Below are 14,437 nucleotides of genomic sequence, written 5' to 3' on the forward strand. Positions count from 1 at the left end.
ATAAAGTTGCACAATACTAATTCTAAGCAGAATAAAAAATAAAGATGTATATTATAATCCCTAGAGCAGTGGTTATGAACTGAGATCGATGTGGTCCCTTAGGGGACATGTGGTAATATTTGGAGACACTGTAGTTGTCACAAGTGGGGCCATCTAATAGGCAGCAGCCAGCAAATACTGCTAAACATCCTAGAGTGCATAAGGCAGGCACCCACGATGTCAACAACACTGAGACTGTGGTGACGATGACAGGAAAGATACTATCCTTAGTGGACATTTTTCCAGGTTGGAAAATGAGACTTGGCATTGATAATCTAATAAAAGGGTTAGGGAAAGTTTTGATCCTGACTGGAGCAGAATCTGGTGTCACATAGCCTAATAGTTCCAATCCTATTTGCTAGCTGGGTGATCATGAACAAGATACTTTTCTGGATCTGTCTGGCCATCTATAAAAAGGGAATGGTCACAGCACCCTCCCTCAGACAGGGGGGTCCTTTTGGGACTAATGAGCAGTGAAAATTAAGTCAAAAATCCATGCAGAGACCATCAATGGTCTAGCCTGAGTGCTGCAGAGCAGCCAGCATCTTCCCAGGGAAGTGTTTATGAGGAGACCAATGGCCCTGGGGATTCACACCTTGCTTTCTCTTACCCAAACATGATTCCTGCCCAAAACCCACTTTTTTCATTTTCTGTTGAGATAGAGATCACTATTTATTACAACAAATCTGTTTAATTACTATGTGGCTTTTTCATATAGGCTTAAAGTGGCATATTAATGGTAATAAAGTTCTGTTTACCTTTGGAAGGGCAAGTATCTTTGAACAATATACTCATTTCCAATATGATATAAAGGGAAATGAACATAATGTAAAAGGAAAAAATGCTGTAAGTGACTAAAAGCTAAAAGCATGTATTTATAAATAGAAAGATGATTAAATAAGACAGATTGTGCTAACCAGCTGGATCCATTCACATTTCAAAGTTTCACTTCAGACACTGCCGGCCCCAAGAAGCTTCTACAAGCACACTCATACCTTGTTCTGTTCCAAATTAGAAACGCATGTGTACCAGGGAACCTCTATAGACTAATGAACATAGACTTAACAAGTGTACAGTTCGAAAGAAAATGTCCTCTCAGTGGTTGAAAGCAAGGTGTAAGTCCCCAGTGATATGTCTTAAAAGCAAAGTCATTTATTAAATAGTGAAATAAGTTTAAACTTGAGGTTAATGTAGAAAAGGCACAGATGCTGTTTAGGAGAGATTAAGTACAGTTAGGATATACAGATCAATAAGAAGAATGTTCTGTGCTTGGATTATCCCACTGACAAGGTGCTTACTACTTAGCCTGTTCCAATGACAAATTTCTCTAATTTATTGGTTCTCAAACTAGCGGGGGTTTTGTTTTTCATTTTGTTTTATTTTGTTGTGTTTTGGTAGTGGAGATTGAACCCACGGGTTCTTTACCATTGAAATACATCACAAGTCCTTATTTTGAGACACGGTCTTGCTAAATTGCCAAGACTGGCCTCAAACTTGCAATCCTCCTGCTTTGGCCTCCCAAGTAGCTGGAATAACAATGCACTCAACTTGGCTATACTTTGGAATCACAGGGAGCTTTATTTAAAAAAAAAAATGATTTTAAGACCTTAGCCAAAGACTGATTGTAATTGGTCTCGGTGGAGCATAGACACTAGGTTTGTTGTTGTTGTTGTTTGAAACCGAGTCTCCCTATGTTGCCCAGGATGGCCTCAAACTCCTGGGTTCAAGTTAGACTCTCAAGTAGCTTAGATGCATGCCACCACATCTGGCTAGATGATGGGATTTTTAAAAATAACCTACATGATTCTGAAGACCAACAAAGTTAATCAGGCATGGTGGCACATGCCTGTAATCTCAGCTACTCAGGAAGCTGAGGCAGGAGAATCCTAAGTTTGAGTCTAGTCTAAGCAACTTAGCAAGATTATCTCAAAATAAAATAAAAAGTGCAGCAGATATAGCTCAGAGATAAAATGCTCCTAGGTTTGATCCCCAGTAGTAGTAGTAGTAGTAATAAAATAAGTTGGAGAATGGCTGCTTGGGTAGAAAATTTTTCCTTAACCTGAACCAACACTGGTTCCCAGGCCCCATCAACATCTTCCACCCAGTGGTCCTTGGTCTGATGCCTCTGAAAATGCCTGCACCAGAATCACAAAGTGGCCTATCAGCACAAAAGGGTTAGGAGTACTCAATCCAGAGACTGCCCACTGTCTCAACATCACAGTAGCCCTATTAAATGGTTCCATGCACCTGCTCTTCTCTCATCCTGGTAACCATCTCCAACTCCTTCAACTACTTCTCATATGTCAAGTGAAAAATCTGAGGAACTATACATAGACAAAGGAAGAACATTATGTTCATTTCCCTTTATATCATATTGGAAATAAGTAGAATGTCCAAAGATACTTACCTGATCAGGTATACGATATCAGGTAAGCCCCTATTCTGCAGCAGAAATTGGTCCCCAATAGGGTACCAGAAGAGAAGTTAGTCACGTTCTATTACCTAGTAGCAAAAGAAATTTAACAATAAAATTTATAGCTCTTACTATATACCAGGAATGGTTATGAGCACTTTATATATTTGTTATAAATACTGTTATAATAAGCACTTTGCTCATTTAATGGAGAATCATAAGCATCTATATTGACTTTTTTGACATCAGAAAACATAGTAGTGTTTGTCAAAAGGTCAGATTTCTGCACACCAGATCACTGGATGCTACTTCAGACAATCAAGGTATTACACAACTAGAAAACAGTATCAGTGGGGCTGGAGTTGTGACTCAACGGTAAAGTGTTCACCTAGCACATGTGAGGCCCTGAGTTTAATCCTCAGCAACACATAAAAATAAATAAATAAATAAAGGTATTGTGTCCAATTACAACTAAAAAATAAATATAAAAAAGAAAACAGTATCAGTGGTTTTAATTTTTTAAAAATTCAGTTTGTGTACATAATAGTCTTAATTTCAGTTTTCCTCCTATAAATGTACCATCAAGTTTTATTCCAGGTTCTTGTCTTCTATCACAAGTTAACAGATAACAAATAGAAATGTACAAAAAGCATAGACTGACTAAAAGAATAGATCTGCAATTTCTTACTAATTGTATACCATTTTATTTTTATGTTGGATGCAGAATTCTAAATTGATATAATATTTTCTGATAGTAAAATTGTACCTAATTAACAGATTTCAAGGAAAACAAGAGCTCATGCCATTCTACTTCTTGGCTTCCACTGATTCAGTTTGAGAATGACTAGTAAAAAGCATACATCAAAGTCCATCAACTGTTTTATATCACATCGAGAAAACTCAAACATCACAGTAAAAGTGGTTCCTGGGGAAAAGTATCTGCAGAACTCTAGGATCTGAGCACACATAGAAAGGCACGCATGTAGGCTAGAAGGTATTAAACTCCATCACACAAGCTACGTAAGGGACTAGACCCACAAGTACAGAGAAAGTGCTGACTGAGCTCCAGGCTCTGGACTTCATGTCCAAAGATAAACTGATCAAAGAACTTAAGATATATGGAAATGAAATAGAGAAGGTGAATAACAGTCTAAGAAAAATAGCCTGTGGAAATGCACCATGATCCAGAAAATAGTCTTCTAGAAGCATTTAAACACAGAAACAGAAAGAAAATGATCAGCCAGAGAACTCTAAAAATGTCTTATTAGCATAAGCCAGATGAGGTAGGTGGTTATGCTCTGAGAGGGAATGATGAAACAAAAGTGTCATGAATTCTCCTTATGTGGATGAGTATGAGGACATGAGATTTAACTGTACTACTCTATTCTTATGTGTGAGATTTTCCATAGTAAAAAAAAAAAAAGTTAAGCCATTGTTATCAGAGTGGTTCAAGAAATGAAACATGGAATAATGGTAGAAGCCAGGGTACAATGAATTTTGACCTTAAGCAAACTGAAATAAAGGTGTCAAAGGAGAGAGAACACGGTTTGTAGAATTTTAAGTTGGAGTAAAGACCATGAACAAAGACTTACTGGAAAAGAACAGGTGTACACCTAGTCAGATAATAGTGTTTAAGAAGGGAAGTTAACTCCATGAATAATTCCAATTATTCTTAAGTCAGAGTCCACAAGGTCTTCTCAATGAATATACTGAACTGCCAAGGAAACAGCTGGAAATACAGACACTACCATCTGGATCTTTGACACTATGTTAAGATCACTTAGTTTGTAAATGAACCGAAAGGTACAGACTCTTTATGAATGCCTCTTTCTTTTACATCTAGCAAAAATGTTAAAACCACAATTTTAACACCATAGTCGATCTATAACTTAAGGTACAAAGTGTCTTGCTTCTCAAATGAGCAAAGACTTCTATCAGCTACCAGTCAATAGTAGAGGCACATCAACAGGACACACCTTCTCCCATATATCATATAAAAGTTAAAACCGGAGGGGGGAGGAAAAATCAACATAAACTAAAATAGTGAACGTATCTACCATTTACAAATAAATGATGCTGCCCAAAGAAAAATCACTGCAAAAAGGAGACCACTGAACCAAGAACACAAGTTCCAGAAAGGCTAGTAGCTAAAGAGAAGAAACAAGCAGGAAGGGAGTATGTTATGTAGCAGAGAAGGCCTTTGCTTTTTTCTGTATAATTTGTATTGTTTTGATAAAGAAGGCAATATGATGGTTACTTTACCATGTTAATGAAACCAAAGTTAGAAATGGATCTATAAAATAAATTCAAGTTTTGTTTGCTTATTTTCTTTTTTATTTCTTTGTTTGCCCTAGATATGACTTGAGCAGACAGGTCCTTTTTGAAAAAGGTGGCCCTGGCAGCCTTACCAGAGCATTACTCAATCTGGCATGGTTACCAGCTCTTGGCCTCAGCTATCTAGTTCTAGTCAAGGTAGCTGAGGATATGCTGTAATAACAAGCAGCTCTAATTCTTTTACAATGGCTAAAAAAAAAAAAGCACAAGTTTATTTCTAACTCATGCTATATGTCCACTGTGCAATGTCCAGGACTCAGCTCCACCTTGTCCTCGTTCTGGAGGAGGGAGCTTCCATCACTGGAAAACATGGCCAGCCATGATGGGGGAATGTGATGGCATACATGAGAAGGCACAAAGGCTTAGATGTTTCTTCCAGGAAGGAACTCATGATGTTAGTTCACATGTCATTAGCTGGAACAAAGCACAGGGCACTGCCTAACTTTATAGAGAAGCAGAGATGATATACTTCCTCTTCCATCTCCCAAAAGTGAAAAAAGCCAGATCTTGGTGACTAGTACTACTATCATCAGCGGTGACAAAGAAGATGACCTATGTGTACTGTGAATATCACTACCTTCAATTTGGACTTTTATTACCCTTAAAATAGGGTCCAGAGTCTCTGGGAAAGGGAAGTACTAGATACTGGGACAATAAGACTATGTGCTTAGAACATTATAAGGCTGTTCTTGAAAATTTTTTCATACTCTATATGAAAATACAATGACTCATAAATAGATCAAAATTTTTATTTTTTAAAAATATTTTTTAGTTGTAAATGGTTCTTTTATTTATTTATATGTGGTGATGAAGATCGAACCCAGGGCCTCACACATGCCTGGCAAGTGCTCTACCACTGAGCCACAACTCCAGCCCCTAGATCAAAATTTTTAAAGAAAAATATTTTGAAATATTCGAAGAGAATAAAAAGTGGAGCAAGCAATCACATTACCCAGGTCTAAGAATTACCAAAAAGTGATAAAAACAGTACCATGGCATTGATAAAGGAACAGACACAAAGATCAATGGGCCAGAATATGGAGTCCAGAAACACAAAAATGGTTACTTGGTTTTTTACAAAAGCCCAAAAAATAATTACACAATTACATACAGAGAGGATACCCTTTTCAACTAATGTGTTGCAATAATTGACCACCCATAAGCAAAAATAACACTAATTCAAAATGGATCAAAAATATAAGTATAAGAAAACTACATAGCTTCTAGAAGAAAATTTTCATGACCCTCTGTGATAGGCTAAGTGTGCTTAGAACATGACCCCAAAAGCATGATCCATAAAAGAAAAAGAACAATATATATTGGTCCTCATCAAAATTAAGAACTTTTGTTCTGCTGTAGGTTCTGTTAAGAGAATGAAAAGGGCTGGAGTTGTAGCTCAGTGGTGGAGCACTTGCCTAGCCATGTGAGGCACTGGGTTCAATCCTTAGCAACACACAAAAATAAATAAATAAAAATATTGTGCCCAACTACCACTAAAAATACTTTAAAAAAAAGAGAGAGAGAATGAAAAAAAAAAACAAGTTGCAGATTGGGAAAATTTATTTAACAATCATTTATTTGACAAAGGCCTTCTATCCAGAATATGTAAAGAACTCTGCAAACAATGGAGGGGAAATACAAATTAAAATTTAAAAATTAATTTTCCAAGTAAAAAATGGACAAAATACTTTAACAGACACTTCACCAAAAAGGATATTAAGCAAGGTAAATAAGTACATGAAAAGACAGTATTTTCTTAGTCATTAAGAAAATACAAATTAAAACTACTACATTAAGATGGCTAAAATACCACCTACAGCAATCAGAATTCTCATAAAATGCTGGGGGGGATGCAAAATGGCATAGCCTCTCCAGAAAACCATTCGGCAACTTCTTATAAAAGAAGACAGACTTTCATGATACTACCCAGAATTCCTATTCCTGTTTTTCCATTCTAGAGAAGTGTGCTCATACAAAAATCTGTACACGGCTATTCTAAAAACCCCATCCATAATCATTCTAAACTGGAAAAAACTCAAATGTACCTGAGTGAGTCAAGAGGCAAAGGAATTGTAGTGCACCCATGTAATGGACCACCACTCAGCAATAAGAAGAAACAGACTCTTTATATGTGTAAAACATTCATCAACCTCAAAGATAGTAAGGTGAGCAAAAGAAGCCAGTCCCAAAAAGTTATGCTGTATGCTGTATAGTATATAGGAGTGCACATTCCATTCCTATGTCATTCTCTAAAAAAAAAATAACTATAGTGATGGTATTGAGATTGGTGTTTATACAAGTTAAAATTCATAAGACCTCTGCAACAAGAATATCACTTTTACTATATGATGATTTTAAAAATAAAAAATGGAAACCCATAATGAGAGTAACAGCATATTTAACACATTGGTAAAAGTTAAAAATATATTAGCAAGTGTAGACAGTTGCCAATAGGAAAGGCATACTTTGGAAACAGTTTGAGTTAAAGATGAAAATTTACATTTGGGGCTAGGGGTGCAGCTTAATGGTAAAGAGCTTACCTAGCAAGTACAATGCCCTGCATTCAACTTCCAGCACCACGAAACAACCAAATAAATAAATACTAATTCCTGAGAGCTCTTTATAAACTATGAAGTGCATATAAATATAACACATTATCCTTACATAACTGTTATGTTTATCTGGGAATCTGAGACCTCAAACTGGAAGTGTAAATTTTTATTAGCTGGGGCACTTAGATGTAGACACCGAATCCTCACTGGTCTTTAATAAGAAGAGAAAAATTATCAAAGGTTACTAGGTGGCTCCAGGGAAGGAGTGTGTCACACAGTGAGAACTATAAAGCTGTAAGTTTGTTAACAATGCCCAACTACATCACTCAATACAATTAAGTCAGGGATTCAGCTCTCAGAAGACACTTGGAATGGAACCCAACACTCTGCCACCTCCAGCCCTAAGGCATCAAGTGCATCTGCTGTCATCAGAATAGAATTTTCTTTCACTCCACTGCAAAAGACCACTTCTTGTTATTCGTTTGTCACTGCATGTATTGTGAGGATCTAACTGGTGTAAACCAAGTCACATGCTGGAATCCTGGCTCACAAGCGTGAGGGCTGTGAGTGTCCTGTTCTACCTTGAGGTGCATACTCATAATGCGGTAATTTCGCCAAAATGTAGGAGGTGCCTTCAGAGATGCTGGGCTGCTGCAAGACCAGGCACTCAGCTAAGTCTCATTTCTTAGGAAGCTACACTGAAAAAGGTAAGCTCGAGGAAAGGAAGGACAACCAACACTTAACAAGTGCCTAACACCATCACCACAGAATTTCTAGATACTATGATTCAAATTGAGAGATTAGGAAAACAGGGTTTACATGAATGTAGGCAGCATGTAAGAGCTGAGAGCAGTCCCTGGCTGACAATGAGGAATTAAGTGGGAAACTCAGTTCTACAACTGCAAGACACTGAATTCAGTCAACAGTCTGTCTATGAAGTGGATTCTTCTGCAGGACCTCCAGTTAAGTACCTAGGCTGGCTGACACTTGACTTCAGCCTTGAAAGATCCTAAACAGAGAACGTGGCAAAAACAGAAAACTAATACAATAATAATTCAGCTTAATTATTTCTGCTTAAGTACTACTTAGAGATCATTACTTTACAAGTATCTTTTTTCATTCCACTAACAATTTCAAGTTAAGAATAATCTTAAAACATCTGCAAGTCTGCAAATTTTGCCCTTTGGTTCTGGGTATTCTTCCCAAATAACAGTCCTGAAAATATATGAAGTAAGCTATCATTTCTGCAGACACACATCTCAAATTCCTTAACATCTTAAAGATGCACAATTGTATATCAATATCTTTCTTAAAATGTAGTGCCTGAAAATGAGGGTAATACTTCAAATATGGTCTGACTAGAAGCACTTATTTTGAAACCTAACTCCCTTTGATCTGAAATCTACACCTATTAATTAAATATTACTAAATACCAGTTAAAAACACACCCCCCAAAAAAAATAAAGATAGCTAGATTTTTTAAAGCTATATATTTGCCACAGTGTCACACACCTATAATCCCGAGGCTGAGGCAATAGGATCTCAAGTTTGAGGCCAGCCTCAACAACTTTAGATCCTGTTTCAAAACTTAAAAACAAGACTAAAAAAGGCTGGGGATATAGCTCAATGGCAAAGCACTCTGGGTTCAATTCCTTGGACCACCACCAAAAATAAATAAATAAATAAATAAATAGCTATATCCCAATCTCTTTTTATACTGATGATTAAACCCAGGGGCACTTAAATCCTCAGCAACATCCCCCCACACCTTTTTTTTTTTTTTTGAGACAAGTTCTCACCAAGTTGCTAGAGCCTCACTAAGTTGCTGGGGCTGGCCTTGAATTTGTGATACTCTTGCCTCAGCCACCTGAGACTCTAGGATTACAGGCCTGCACCACCAGGCCCATCTATATCCGAATCTTGATTAACACTAAGAGTGAGGTCAACTACAACTTCAAGATTTTTTTCCCATAAAAGGTTTACAGTCCCAGTCTTCGCTCTATATTCATGCTTTTGTTTTCTCTCCTTCTCTTTCCTTCCTTTTTTCTAGCTAGATATAGACCTCCAAATATATCAGATTTTTATAAAATTTCCCCTTCTTTGTTTTGGACCATCAACTAATCTGCTTAGATAATTTAGACTCTAACTCTGAGATCCTTGAATTTGTACATTCCTTTCTGCTTTAAACTCCTTTAATTTGACCAGCATACCTGCTGTATCTTTTTCATCTACATCACTCATAAAAATGTTGAATAAGAAAGAAGGATAACGCCCTGTGGATCCCTTCCACTTGAGCATTTACTAATTACTAAACCAGCTACAAATTCACCCCACGATTGCCTGGCCTACACTTCTAAATATCATCTACAGGATTTTAGATCCATTAATTTAGGTAATTCTAACTTAAAAAAACTTTACCAAGAGTTGTAGGACTGTTTCTTTATATTAATCTTTTAATTTTCTTATATTTATTGTCTATATGAAGAATGAAGAATAGATTAAGAATTATCAATGCCAAACAACCAGTGGCTACCTATAGTTTCGTGTTGAGAAGGACCTTGAAACCTGACCATTGCAGGAAAAAAGTTGTGTGATTGATTAATGATGACTGCACAAAATAAATGAGTGGTAGCGAACATGCCATATTTTACCTTTGTCAATATAGTCAGATTACAATGCCTTACCTTACATTCCTGCACCTGGTTGACACATTCCTAATCTATTAATAGTGGGAAAAATGTTGAAGAGCAAAGAGAAGCCAAAACCCAGGGTATTTAAGTGAAAAGCAGTCTGTAATTCCTCAAACTCCCTACCACCTTGCCCCAACTCCTCACTGGCTCTACACTCATTGCTTCTAGACCTCATTTTCTTAGAAGCTACAAGTTTGAAGGAACCTTGAATCTACCATCAAAATTTCAGCCAGGGGAAGTCTAATTTCTGTCATTCCGTATGATGAGTGCATAAATATATGAATATAAATACTGTTAGCCAGGATAGAAATTAAGTTTAATACAGGGCTCTGCTTCATGCATATGAACCGATTAAAAAGGCCTGGGCATCCCGTTCTGGTAAGAGATTCTACAGAAAAATGCCAATGGGACTCCTGTCTAACTTACAAATAGTTTTGGAACACAGGAGTTGGGTGGGCCTCTGCCCCAAAGTCCTACACATGCACCTCCCAGTTTGCACAATATCTTCCCGTGTAAATTAACTGTGCCTATGCTTATCATATGCCTACGGGGCACAGATGCCGGGATTAATCCTAGACTCCTTCCTAGGAGCGGGGTCTTTGCAACCATCCTCCAGATCTGACCTTTTCTACTCCAACTCCTCCGCCTTTTCGACTCACATCTTTAATTCACTAAGTGCCTAGCACGGGACTAACACGGTGAAGCGACGTGCGTCTCCAGAGCTCTCCCACTGCACAGGGGAAAGCACAAGCCAAGACACACGGCCCACGTAGGACCTGACCCGTCAGCTCCCAGCCGGCTGCCAATCCTCACAGGGCCCGCAGACCCCACTCTCCGCACAGAACCTCCTCCTCCCAGGCCGGCCCGCCTCCTCATCGAGCCCCGCCCCTTCCTCAGCAGCGCCTACCGTGCCACTAGACGACCGTCCTTCCTTCACAGGGGCCGGGCTTACGGCACTAGCTCCTCCCTGGACCCCGCCCAGGGCTCCGCCCTCCGCGGGCTCCTCCTACTGCCCCGCCCCTTCCCCTGCGCCGGTCCAGTCCCAGGCCGCAGTACCTCTCTTCTACTTCCCTGCTTGAGGGTCGCTTCCTTGCGAACGGGGCAGGGCCTCTCTCCGCTGCCCGTGGAAGGGTCCGGGGCCTTGCTCCTGGGTCGGGGACGCGGCCGCTCACACCTTCATTAGGGGGTAGGCAGGATGGAAGGCCCCGGAGCGGCTAGTCCCGGCCGGCGGGCTAGAGCAACAGTTTGTTGCCACCCGGCCGTTGTCCTGGGTTACGGCCGCGCTGGGAGGCGGGCCCACTGCTAGTCGCAGCGGAAGTGACGTAAAACAAAGCCGGGAGCGTGAGGCGTGCGTGCTCCCGACAGGCTCTGCGCGGCCGCGCGCCTCCCGACTTGTGGAAGGTCCCTGGTTTCCGCGGCGGTAGCCCAGTCGGCTGTGCCAGGTAACCTGCGGCGGTGACTGACAGCCGGATGTGGGACCGGCTTCCGGTCAAAAACCCACGCGACCACTGCTCCGGCAGAGAGCTTGTCAACCACTATCGCCGACATTGAGCCGACTATCCGTGTCTTCCAGGGCGTTTGGGAGATGCGGGGCAGCCAGACGCTTTGCCACCTGTCCCTTCTGGGCGACTCTGCCCCTGCCCTTCGGAGAACCTGTGCCTGGGTGATGCAGGCCCATGGGAGGGTTCCTTGGTTTTTTTGTTTTGTTTTGTTTTTTTGTTTGTTTGTTTGTTTTCCTCGACTAAAGCAGTACCAACTGACACTTAACTTCTGGTGACGTGGGCATATAAATGGAAGAAGAGCCACCCTTGAGTGCTTACTCAGCAGTTGGTTGACGACGTTGCAGACCGCCCCTCCGCTGCCCGCCTGTGGCGTTGGTGCTTTGGAGCTCTGGAGGGTGCTCCCAGGGGCGGGAACGTCTGCCTGGAGTCAGGCTTTGAGCGGTGGGCCGGCGCTCCTGGAGTCTGAGTCCAAGGCCCCTCAGCTTTACGGCTCCGAAAGTGAATGTTCCTGCGTGGGGAACATTAGGGTCTAAGTCCTCTTTACCACTGAGATTAAAGGCGTTTGGAAAGATAGCCAGGTATTACTGCTTTTGTACAGAATATACAGCAGTATTTTTAAGCTTTGCTTAAAAATTTGTTTTTAGTTGTAGATGGACATAATACCTTTATTTACCTATTTCTATGTGGTGCTGAGGATGGAACCCAGTGCCTCACACGTGCTAGACAAGCACTCTACCACTGAGCCACAGCCGCAACCTACAGCATTGATTTAAGAACATGTAAAGCTATGGAAATATATGTTGTGTATGTTATATTATGATCTTGGAACCAAGTACTCTTTTAAAATAACTACTTTTTAGGGTTTTTTATTTAAAAATATATATTTTACATATATATATATATATATATATATATATACACACACACACACACATATATAAATCTATCACTCTTAAAGTAATCCAAGTTAAATAGCAATTTGATACCTACCCATCAATATCTACTTTAAAATGTCTGAATAACCTAGCTAAACAGTGAATAATCTTCCACTGCTTTTTCTCCTTAAATTTATAACTGTATTTTTATTCTTTATTCTAACATATTTATAGTCAAGACTTACTTTAAGTAAGTCTGTTATAGCTTTCGGCAACAAAAAATATATATATATATATATATATATATATATATATATATATATATATAGAAAAGGAAACAGTTTTCCTAAGGTCACAGGCTAAACAGTTAAATTTTTCCTAATAATTCTTTATTCCTACTCTGTTGACAAATATTTTAGTAAAATATTAAGCAAAAAATATTATTAGAAGTGTATCAGAATGAAATGGACAAAGCTTTTCCTCTCCTCCATTAATGTATGTATGTGTATTTATTATATTGCTAAAATGAGGTAGATTCAGCCATAATTACATTTTTTCATGAATGTCAGTTGAGATATCTTAACAAAAATATGAAGATGCAAATGGAAGCAGTTTTGTTATCAGTGTCTCAAACTTAAAAACTTTTTACATCAAAATTCACATAGTAATCATTAACCAAAAAATATTTTAATGTTCTTTCAACTGACAATTTGCTTTGTCCTCCTTCAACTTTCTTAAAAACAGAATTTGGATCCACCTGACTAGCAGGATTTGTTATCCAGTCAAAAAGCTACTTTCTCAGTTGTTTGTTTTGCTTTTGCTTTTGTGGCATTGGGAATTGAACCCACAGGTGCTGTACCACGGAACTACATCCCCTGCCCTTTTTTGTTTTGAGGCAAGGTCTTGTGGATAGTCTCAAACTTGAGTTCCTCCCACCTCAGCCTCCCAAATAACAGTGATTGCAGGTGTTTCTTTCTCAGTTTGTGGGGAGTTACCAAAAGTCTTTAACTAAATTTAATGTATGACCACTAATTAAACAACTTTACTGAAAGGACATTCTCTTAGGTACATGTGAAAATTTAAAGATCTGGAAACTGATTTCCTTCATAGTAAGTGTGCCTGTATGCCCCTGTTTGAAATCTTCTGTAATTACTGTTGAAATCCAGAAGGCAAAAGCCTGAAAGCATAATTGATCAGAAATGTTAAAGGAGAGTAATTAGCTAATGATTATTCCAAAAACAAGTAGAACTCTAGCAAAAGGGATGTTTCAAAGACAAAACTATGAGTGGACCTAGGAAAATCTTGGTGCGCAGGAGAGATAAAGACAAGGAATATATGGGAACTTTATTTTCTACTGACTTTTGCTGTGAAACTAAAAAATGTTCTAATAAAATCTATTTAAAGAAGGCGGGGAAGACAGATGGGTACTTGCTCAACAGTAAAGCCTTGTTGCACAGAAGAATTTAATCCCAATGGAAAGGGTCCCCTCTGAGATGGAAGGCATGTGTGATTAGATCTTAAAAACTACATGACTGTTGAGCAGTAATGAAGACACTTATAGCTAGGACTTTTTTATCCCCCCTTCAGTGCTGAGGTTCAAACCCAGGATCTCTCACATACTAGGTAAGCACTCTACTATGGAATGACATACCCAGACTCCTAAAAAACACTATTTTAAGTGTATTTTTTTAACTTAGGATGGGCTGTACTATTATAAGCAGCCCCAGAAAAACAGCAAAACTTGGGGGGAAAGAATAAGAAATTGTGATGTGCTAATGAATGGAGTTGTACTGGTCTGAAAAACGAGCCTCACTTCCATACCAGGTCTGTGCGAGTGCCCTCTAGTGGTGTCACTAAAGCCTGATGCTGTAAGCCTCTAAAGCACCTGAGAAGTGATATGAAAAATTTTAACACAGGGCAACCTACTTCATTTCTGAAGATTTCATATTACTAGAAAGCATTTATCAAGGCCTTTATTAAGGTGCTCTGCTAAGGCCAAAACCTTAGAGGAGTTTGAGGCCAGGGAAATAAA

The 14,437-nt window shown here is 39.1% G+C and overlaps 1 protein-coding gene across 1 annotated transcript in view; it reads right to left on the reverse strand.

Annotated features, from left to right (window-relative positions):
- The window catches only part of CUNH16orf46 (chromosome unknown C16orf46 homolog), a 27,144-nt gene extending 15,105 nt beyond the window's left edge, over positions 1-12,039 (reverse strand). The window contains exons 1-2 of the mRNA XM_058575788.1: positions 11,085-12,039; positions 2,447-2,541 (exon numbers count right to left, since the gene is read on the reverse strand). The gene's annotated coding sequence lies outside the window, so the exon portion shown is untranslated. The remainder of the gene's footprint in view (positions 1-2,446; positions 2,542-11,084) is intronic.
- Between the last annotated feature and the right edge of the window lie 2,398 nt (positions 12,040-14,437).

The sequence above is a fragment of the Marmota monax genome, unplaced genomic scaffold, assembly GCF_021218885.2.
Source record: "Marmota monax isolate L192 unplaced genomic scaffold, Marmota_monax_Labrador192_F-V1.1 WCK01_AAM20220418_F8-fsc00024, whole genome shotgun sequence".
NCBI classification, from domain to species: Eukaryota; Metazoa; Chordata; class Mammalia; order Rodentia; family Sciuridae; genus Marmota; species Marmota monax.